The sequence below is a fragment of the Lonchura striata genome, chromosome Z, assembly GCF_050655825.1.
Source record: "Lonchura striata isolate lonStrDom1 chromosome Z, ASM5065582v1, whole genome shotgun sequence".
NCBI lineage: Eukaryota > Metazoa > Chordata > Aves > Passeriformes > Estrildidae > Lonchura > Lonchura striata.
Window position 1 is genome coordinate 68625333 of NC_140740.1, and position 9468 is coordinate 68634800.

At 34.8% G+C, this 9468-nt stretch overlaps 1 protein-coding gene across 30 annotated transcripts in view; it reads left to right on the forward strand.

Moving 5' to 3' along the window:
• PTPRD (protein tyrosine phosphatase receptor type D) overlaps positions 1–9468 on the forward strand; it is a 1154377-nt gene that overhangs the window by 504700 nt on the left and 640209 nt on the right. The gene's annotated exons all lie outside the window — the stretch shown is intronic.

Consider the following 9468-nt stretch of genomic DNA (forward strand, 5'->3'; position numbering starts at 1 on the left):
GCTTTACCAATTGGCTCTTGGTGTTTAGGGCTCCCCCTTCACCTATCCTCTCATCCCTGTCCCTTCTGAATGCCTGTTGCCTTTGATAGCTGTACTGAGGGCATGAGATTTGTCCCACCAAGATTCAGTAATGTCAACAAGGTCATAGATAATTTTCTGGCTCCAAGCTCCTCCTGTTGGTTGCCTGTGGTGTAATGTATTGGTGTAAAGGCATATCAGATGAGCTGAGACATGTTGTCTTCTTATAGAAACATCTCTTAATTCCTTTGAGATATTTCCCTGGTATTTCCCTGCTGGTTTCTGTTGCCTCAGGACCCCATCCTCATCTTCATAAGATTTGAAGCATGGTCCAGTGTGACTAGCACATCTCAGAGTCATCAGCAAGGTGCCCACACTAGCACTCTGTCCCTCTAATCTAGGTCTGTCATTCCACAACTTTACAAGAACTGTATTATCTCCTCTCCCATCACACCTACTTTAAAGCCATGAAGCCATATATTAATAGACAAGGCCTGTCTTTTTTCCCAGTGTCACTGCCTGCAACGCTTTTGATCTTCTTTCAGCTTGGCAGGGTGAGGATACAGGACACTCACATCTCAGGATTTTTCTGGGGTCTGGTCCTGCCAGACCACAGTTTCACCACCCCATCTCATCTTTAGAGTCTGTGGCACTTCATAACCTTTCTACCTACTCTCTCTGTCACCAGGCAGACCAGATTAACCACCTGGTCACACAGCTGTTGTCTCTACTACTGCCCCATGCCCAGGCTCTGGGACTCCCTGTAACCTGTAACCTGGGTGCTTCATTTGTGTCACCACATCTTTTCTCATGAGTGCTGAGAATATGGTTAGCCATCAAGTGGAAAACTGCTGTGTTTGTTCCACGGGTGTGGTGACCACCAGCTGAGATGATCCCTAGGGCTGGTGGGTGAATGCACCCTTGCTGTGCAAACTGACACATGATCTGCCACACCACACACTGTCTGCTCTGCTCACTGTGCACCTTTTGAATCACTACAGGGTGTATGCTCTTGCTCCTGCCCTGGCTTGTGCCTCTCCTCAGGGCTCTAGTGCTTTCCATTCAAAGGTCTTGAGTGCCTTTCTCATCACTAATTTTGAGGTCTTGCTGCTTCTCCCTGCAGTGTGATCTTTGGCTCCAGACCATGTCTGCTAGAGAAATTCACCTCAGAGTCTTCAATTAAATGTGTTTAGTACTGCAAACTAATAAAAGTAATTAATTTTTTATTTGTGATGCATGCAAACACACATAGTCTTGTGGTAAAACTGAATTAGATATTTTTTATGGTGTTCTTATAGATTCATAGTTCTTTCATAACAGCTGTAGCTGCGCTATGAGAAATTCTCTGCCTTTGTCTTTCTCTGTCTGTCTCTCTGTCTTTGAGAAAGACAGAGAAATTCACATATGTGAGTCTTCATTTTAACTCTTCATTTTTTGGTTATCAAGCATGTCTTCTTAACTTGCAAAACTCTTTAAACTAGAGGGGATTACCTCTTACAAGAAAAAGTTATAAATTATGCTAATGTTTTCCTTGGTGACTTTTTTCCTTCAATAATCTCTAGGTCGTAAAAATGTAGTAATTTGTAATAAAGATTGCTGGCCAAAATATGTCTCACTATCATAAAACTTCTATCTATTTTTCCCATCAACCTTTCTTCCTCTTTTGAAAAATGTCAAGGAGTTCAATAAGATAATTTTATAGCCTCCAAATATCACCTTTTCAGAAGCTTGTAAACTTCATCTTACTGTAAAATAAATTTATTTAATGAGTACTTTTTCTGAGTAAAAAGTAATTTATTTGAAATTAGTATGCAATACCTTATATGGCAAGGTATAAGAGAGGGAACTTAACAGGATAATAGCTTCTGAATCTTGACATCAAAGAGTGACTGGATAGTCACCAAACACACCATTGATAACCAAGACTTCAGCCTCAGTATTTATAAATAATGGAGAATAAATATTTTTTTTAAACTCATACATCTCAGTTAGTAATACTAGAATTTTCAAAATAAATTATGATAGGTCAACAGAATTTTAACTTTTAAGGGGACTATTTAAGAGAATGTTGAACTTCATATTTCATGAGAATATATGCAGCACGTTTTATCATGAACATGGTGTTAAAACTCTAAAATGCGAAAATCCAGTTTTGTTTGAGTATGTTTGAGAAATTCAATGAAAGGAAAAAGATATTATCTAATAAGATCATAAGGAAGAGTCTAAATCTTTATGGAAAAAGAGGAAAGATAAAATAGGGTAATGAATAAAGGCTATGAAAAAAATCAGGTCTAAACTCAACAGAAAACAGGCTTCCACTAAGTATTTTCTATTTGTGGGACAAAGAGTAGGGAGGTTATGATAGCAAGTTTCTTTTATTATTTATATAATTAGATAAAAATTATTTTCTTTTAGATTTGATATGTTATATAGGAGAAAAAAAATTGCTCCATTCAATTTTTTGTTATTTGCCTAATTTTTAAATCGTGCTTCTTTGAAACCAAAGATCAGTAACTGCATATTTTTCATTCTTATTTGTCCTTAACTTTAATTCAGAGTGTAACAAATTGATACCAGAGAAGCTAAGGCTTTTTTTAAAAGAGACTAATTTTACATTTCCAATTAAGTACAAATAAATAAAAATTGAACTTATTTTCTACTGTCTCATTTGGAGTTTTCCTAATCAAAATTTCACTTTGTTCAGTTAGTAAACCTGTAAATAAGTTGCATGCACAAGCATTTAAGTCAACAGGTTAGATTTCCAGTGTTTTTTTACATGAAGAGAGAAATGTAATGGGGGTCCAGAAGGATATTGGAGCTACACTGATAAATATCTCTGAAAATGTCTAACTTTGAGCCATTTCAATGATTCTCTTATTCAGTTTTCAGTTTTTGACAAATCTTAGCACTTCTTTTCTTCTCCATGCTTCTGCTGGGCCCCAAAATGTTGTCAGTTTTTATGTGTACTTATTACAGCAGAGAATATTGAGTGAGATGATGTCATGGTTTGACACTGACCCAGTGCCAGGCATCCACTAGAGTTGCTCTCTCACCCTCCCCTGCTACAGCTGGACAGAGGAGGGGAAAAGGGTAAAATATTAATGAAGTCTTCATGAGTGAGATAAGGACCAGGAGAAATATTTCAAGAGCAAAGCAAGCTCAACTCAATTTGCTAAGAGAATTCATTACTAAAAGAATCAGTGGAGGACATGGTATCCCCACATCCCACTGACAGCATAGCGAGACAGGTGTGGGGGTTTGGTCAGTTCACCACCTGAGATTTTCTTCTGCTGTTTAGGGAGAGGGGTCCTTGCCCTGTGAGGCCGTGGAGTCCCTTCCCATGGGAGACAGTTCTCTGTGAACTTCTCTTCGTGGGTCCAACCTTGTGGGAAGACATCCCAAGCCTGCTGTGATATGGCTCTCTCACTGGTGTGCAGTCATCCAAGGACAGGCTGCTGGAAGCCTCTATCCACCCGGTCTCCCACTGGATCACAGCCTCCTCCAGACATCCACCCACTCCAGTGTGGGCATCTCTCCGAAGGAACTCTGCATCCCACATGGATCCTCAAGGGGCAGAGCTGCTTCACCATGGTCTTACCAAGGCCTGCAGAGGAATCTCAGCTCTGGTGCCTGGAGCACTTCCTCCCCTCCTTCTGCTCTGGCCTTGGTGTCCCCATGTTGTTTTCCCCACATGTTCTCACCTCCTCCTCTTCTCTGGCTAGGAGCAAAAAACCTGTGACTTTGTTTTTATTTTCTTCTTAAATAAGTCATCACAGAAGCATTACCAACCTCTCTCACTGGCCCAGTTTTGGCCAGCAGCATGTCCATCTTCGGAACCATCAGGGATTGGCTCTGCTGGACATGGTTGAAACTGCAGAAGCTTCTCACAGGAGCCGTCTTTGTAGCCTCTCTGCTACCAAAACCAGGCTGTGCAAAACAAATACAGATGCTGATTCCCATGTCATCCAGTTTCAGTTTAACAATACAGAGTCTCTCCTTTTTGTTCAACCTTTCTCTCTCATGTGACTCTTCCTTGAATCTTGCGTGATCATTTCTGTGCTGACCACTTTCACCTCCAGTATTTTCTTGTATTACACAGGCCCTTGAAACTCTCTCCAGAACTTTCATCCTGGAAGAATGTGAAAGATCTCCTTATGACAAGACATTTTGCCTTTTTCTCTCTTAAATTAAACATATTCTATTTTTCTTTTTTTTTTTTCATAATCCTGATATTTGTGTTAGCTGTTTCTTCTCTTCAATACTAAAGAGAGACACCTTCATCCTTTCCCTCTCCTGCTTAAAGTCCTTATGATTGTTTTGTAACAAATATACAACAGTCTTTTCTCCTTCACTTTCACAAACAGTCACTCTCTGGGTCTTGTTCTCTAAAGACTAATACTACAAAAGTCTTCAAATATAGTCTCATGGACAAGTCATGGTCAAAAAATTGTTTAGGTGCATTTTTGGGTTTGTATCATTAGGACTTGTACATAAATTATCTTTTGTCTCCATCATGTTTACCATCTTTTCTTGTGCTTATGGTTCCTTTCTAATTAACAGCAGCAATAAGGCCAACACTGCCCTGTATTCTTAGGAAAAACTTCTGACTTCTTTAAAGAATTGTAGTTAAAAAATCCATGTTCTCTTCTCCACTGTACGCATCTTCCTAAGCACGCAGCTGATATCTTTTCTGGGTCATAAGTTTCAGGAGCTTAGTTTCTGAGCTCACACTTAGGGTTCACTATAAGACACTAGATTAAATATAACAATGTACTTTAACATTTTCCCAGTTACAGAGACAAAGGTTACAAATAAAAGGCATGGATCATGAGGCAGACCTGTTGATGATTTAGTAAAAAAAAAAAAAGGTAATTTTCTCTTGAGGGAGAGAAAATGTTTAACAATTGTATTTCCTATTCTCATTTGCTGTTTTTCTCTCCATTGTTGCTGCAACAATGTTCTTGAAATTGAATTTTCTGTCTGTGTTATTAAGTGTTCCTGTCCACTAGCTATGAGATATATCTGCAGCTGGTGGAAATGGTTCAAAACTAAAATTTGAAACGTCATGCCACAGTAAGCATCTTCTTCAGTTTTGTTTGAAATAGACAAGGAAATACAAAAAGTTTAAATGTAGAAAGCCTTTATGTAATACTTTACTTTTATCCTTAAATGTAGAAATTATTCTAGTCTTAATACCGAAAGAATATGTTCATTAACAGTCTCAAGAAGTATTTTGTTTTTGGTTCTCCTGATAATACTTTGCACATTTATTTCAATATGCAGAAATGTATGCATTTTGATTTCCTAAAATTCAGCCAAACAAGCAGCAAAATCACTTGTAATTCTCTCTGTTCAGAAGAGTAACAGATCAGTTACTCTTTATTATGTTATTTGCTCGTCTATAACGTCATACAGCAAAATTATTATATTACATTTTCCAAGATTGTGAGCTGTAATTAATTAATATCTTATATAATAATTATGCATTAATTCCCATACTGAAGACACAAGCCTGATGTCATAGATTACCATTATCACTAATTAATATATATGTAAATATTCATTTCTATTTTAGAAAGCTAGCACATTCACTCTACAGTCTAACTTGGTAAAGAAGAACATTCACAAATTTTAAAAAGAGGTTAAGTCCACTGTTTTCTTATTAAGAACTCTATGGGTGTTCCCTTTCTTTATATCTGGTTCAATTTGCTTTAAAAAGCAAATTTTATGTTTTTGTGGCCTGGAAGGTTTCATGTGTATATTTTTAGTCATTTCATATGATGTAGAATTTATTTTATAACTAAATTTCACAGTAAGATTTTTTTTTTTTTTAATTTTGTTGGATAAATTTTTTCCAACATTATTGTGACAGTTTACCATCTTGATGAGAATTTTTGGTTCTCATCCCATAATAATGTTTCTGTATTTTTAAAATAGGATTAATCAGAAAGATGTTTTATGTCTAAACATTAAAGTTAATATAACATATACAGAGAAATTGTGGCATCTATTATATCAAAACATGCTTTTTTTGTTTATTAACTTCCATATATTTAATTTATGAAAACTCTTTGTCATTAGTTATTCTATTTGGGTTGAAATGTGCCACATTAAAAAAAGTGTTAAATATATTTTGAGATACTAGATTTTCTATTACTTTGCTACAGGAGATAAACAATATCTTTTTTTTCTGTAATCCTGAGTTGTGTATAACATGATAAATCAGGGAACAAGTCACTAGCAGAAAAGAAAACTATTTCCAGGACACTTTGGGTGTTTTTAATCAAGTTTTTGCATATCCTTTTTTAAATAGCCATATATTCCTTTATTTCTATAAAATGTATGCACCAAATGTGTTATAGGAAGAAATTTTGTGGACATATGTGGAATTTTTCAGTGGCTATTGTTTTAATGAAAATAAAATGGGGTAGAAAATAATATATAGAATAGGAAAGAGAAGACAATAAAAATTTTCAAGCAGTGCAAGAAAGATTAGGACAAAAATGGGAAATCATGAATATAATCTTACTCTAAAACATGCAACAGGCACACCCATTGAAGATACTGTGAGATACTGTGTACAGCTCTACTTCCTTCTTTATCTCCTCTCTCTTTTAATAGATGATGACATATTCAGAGTCCACAATTTTGGACTTTCTCCTAAATTAGGCAGAAAGATCATAAATATATAAATAAATATTAATATTTTTCTTCTGTTTTTGTCTGACATTAGAAAATGCTTGTTTACCCTAATAAAGAATATTTTATCTTGGTAATGTCTACAGATTTTTTAAATATCTAGAAAATTTATAGAGTTATTATGAATTTTCAATGGTCCTAATATAGCCATCAGTCACTGTACTTGAATCAGCAAAATAAATGCATATATTGAACCAAAATTGTGGAAGTTAAATGTCAGCTTAAAAGACCGGATGTAATAAAATCTAGTTTCATCATACACAAAGTATTTGTTTAATCTATTGCATGCAATAATCCTATATATTTTTCCAAACAAAATTCAAAACATCTTACTTTTCTGAAGAATTCAAGGATGGAACCACTGTTGCTACTATCATTTGGCAGAGACAGTAATATTGTGGATCCAAAGATACAGGAATTTGACTACAACGTGATCTGTAATGGTTCTATAATAGTCAAAATATATATAAATGTGATTTGAGAAGACACAATATGATCTAAGAGTCTTGTAGGGACTTCAGGGGGAAAAGCTCATTTCATGTATTTCCTAGAGCAAAGCAAAAGATTCTGTACCTATTAAAATGTAGGACTTTGTCTTGACCTCAAATGAGAGCAAATCTGGAGAAAATTACTTCTGTATTGGAAGGAGAGGAGATGATTAGGGGGTTTTTATCACCAGATTGAATTTAAGCATCTAACCTCTGTCTAAAACTTCTGAAAGTGTTTGAGGGTTAGAAAGTCCAGGAAGGAAAACATGCATGATTAAAAGGCATACAAGGCAGGCTCAGATGTTTTGTCACAAGTTTATATATGTTTAGTACATTCTTAAATATATTACTTATAACATACATGGAAAATAAAACCCCACAACTTGAAAAAAGGCAGTTAAGGTTTCCTATAAAACCCAAATTTGAACTGGTTCAGTGTGTGTAAATCATTTGTCACGGACAGCACTCAGTTACATAGTTTTAATCACACTTGTCACAAAGGATGATTAATTCTGTATTTCTTATCTTTTGGCTAACAATACAAAACAGTTACAGTGTAAATTGCGGAAATGTGAGCCATCTGTCTGACAAATGCATTTAGTGACAGCTCTGCTCTGAGCCTATTCAGAGCTATAAAGCTCTGTGAGGAAAAAATAAACCCATGGGCATCAAAAATCACTCAAAATTAGCTGATTCTTTATAATTTTGCCTATAAGCTCTCTGCCTCACTTTCCCTAAATGTCATTTACATTGCCTCGTCTCATTAGATTACTCCTGAAGATCTGCAACTGAATATTCATAAAGATCTAGGATATCACCAAAAAAAAAAAAAAAAAAAACACCAAAAAACAACTACCTCAGAAAATTCCATAGAAGAGTTCATCATTCTGCCTTCAGAGAAAAATTTAAATAATATTCAATAATAAAGGGCACTGAATAATATACTGGAAAATACTGAATAATTGCTCAACAGGTAACAGCCAGATATAATTAATTGCAAAATTTCCAGTTCATTTCTAAATATATTTTTAGAAAAATAAACAAGCTTTTGAATATCTGGGTAACAGTAATATATTTTTTCTCCAATTACAGTCTCATGCAAAACTTACTTTAAAATAAATACATAATGACATTACAAAATGCTCCCCAACTTTGCAACATTCTTGTTTAATGAAAAAAATTTTCAATGCAATATTTTAATGAAATTTTCCTATGAATAGTGAGTTATGCAGGATATGTGTACCTCACTCTTGATTAGTGATGTACTCAAATTTCTCTTCCACCTTTCTAAGAATGTATTATTTATTTATTATTATTTATTATTTTACCTGCCATTGTGAATATTTTGGCATTTTTAGAAAAGCAGTTTGAGCTAGTAAATTTTTAATTACCTTTTTTATGTCTTTGGATGAATTCTAATCTACATTAGCGTATGCTTAAAATAAACATGAATAATAGGACTTAAAAAAACTCTTTGGTGTTTTGTTTTTAAACTAAAGTGAGGGCATAGCTGTAAACATCAAGAGTGTTTCTGCTCATCAGTGAAATAAGAAACAACTCCTTCTTGCAGTGTTTCTTCATTAATAATGATTCAGGCTTTCATGAGACTCCTCATGCTTTATGAGGAGTAATATTATGTAACACTATAAGCCAGCAAGGTTTCTAAAACAGTATTATCTGAAATGATGTAGCTGCATTAAACTCTTTTATTTTTATATATTAAGAAAGTCAAGTTATAACCTAAAAAAATACTAAGACAAAATTTTATAAGTGGTTTTGTGGCACTATCTGTAGTAAAGAAAGTTTATACTTGGAGTGTTCAGGAAAAAAATCCTACAAATTTTGATTTGGAGAAACAATCTGACAGAGAAAGACTTAGATGAAAACAATTAACTTATCAGCAGACCTCTTGGGAAATTCTATCATGGAAGAGTTTATTAAGGAATGGGTCATACTGTATCAGAAGCAAGCCTTTCAACCAAGATCAGGGAAGTTTATAAAATAAATTTCTATACCTTAATTGGAAGACAATAGCTTGATATGGGAAATAATGAATCAAATTCTTTGGGGGGTATGTAGAGGTTCAGACAAGATGATTAGAAAGTTTCCCTAGGGCTGAGAAGTTTTTGAGCCACTTGTCAAAGCATAGAGTTTCTAGTTCACTGTGTGTTTCAGCAAAATAATATCTAATACGTTGCTAATAAGTGGAGTAGATTTTGCAAGACTGCTTAAGTCTACTTTGACACTGCTGCCATGGAGGCAT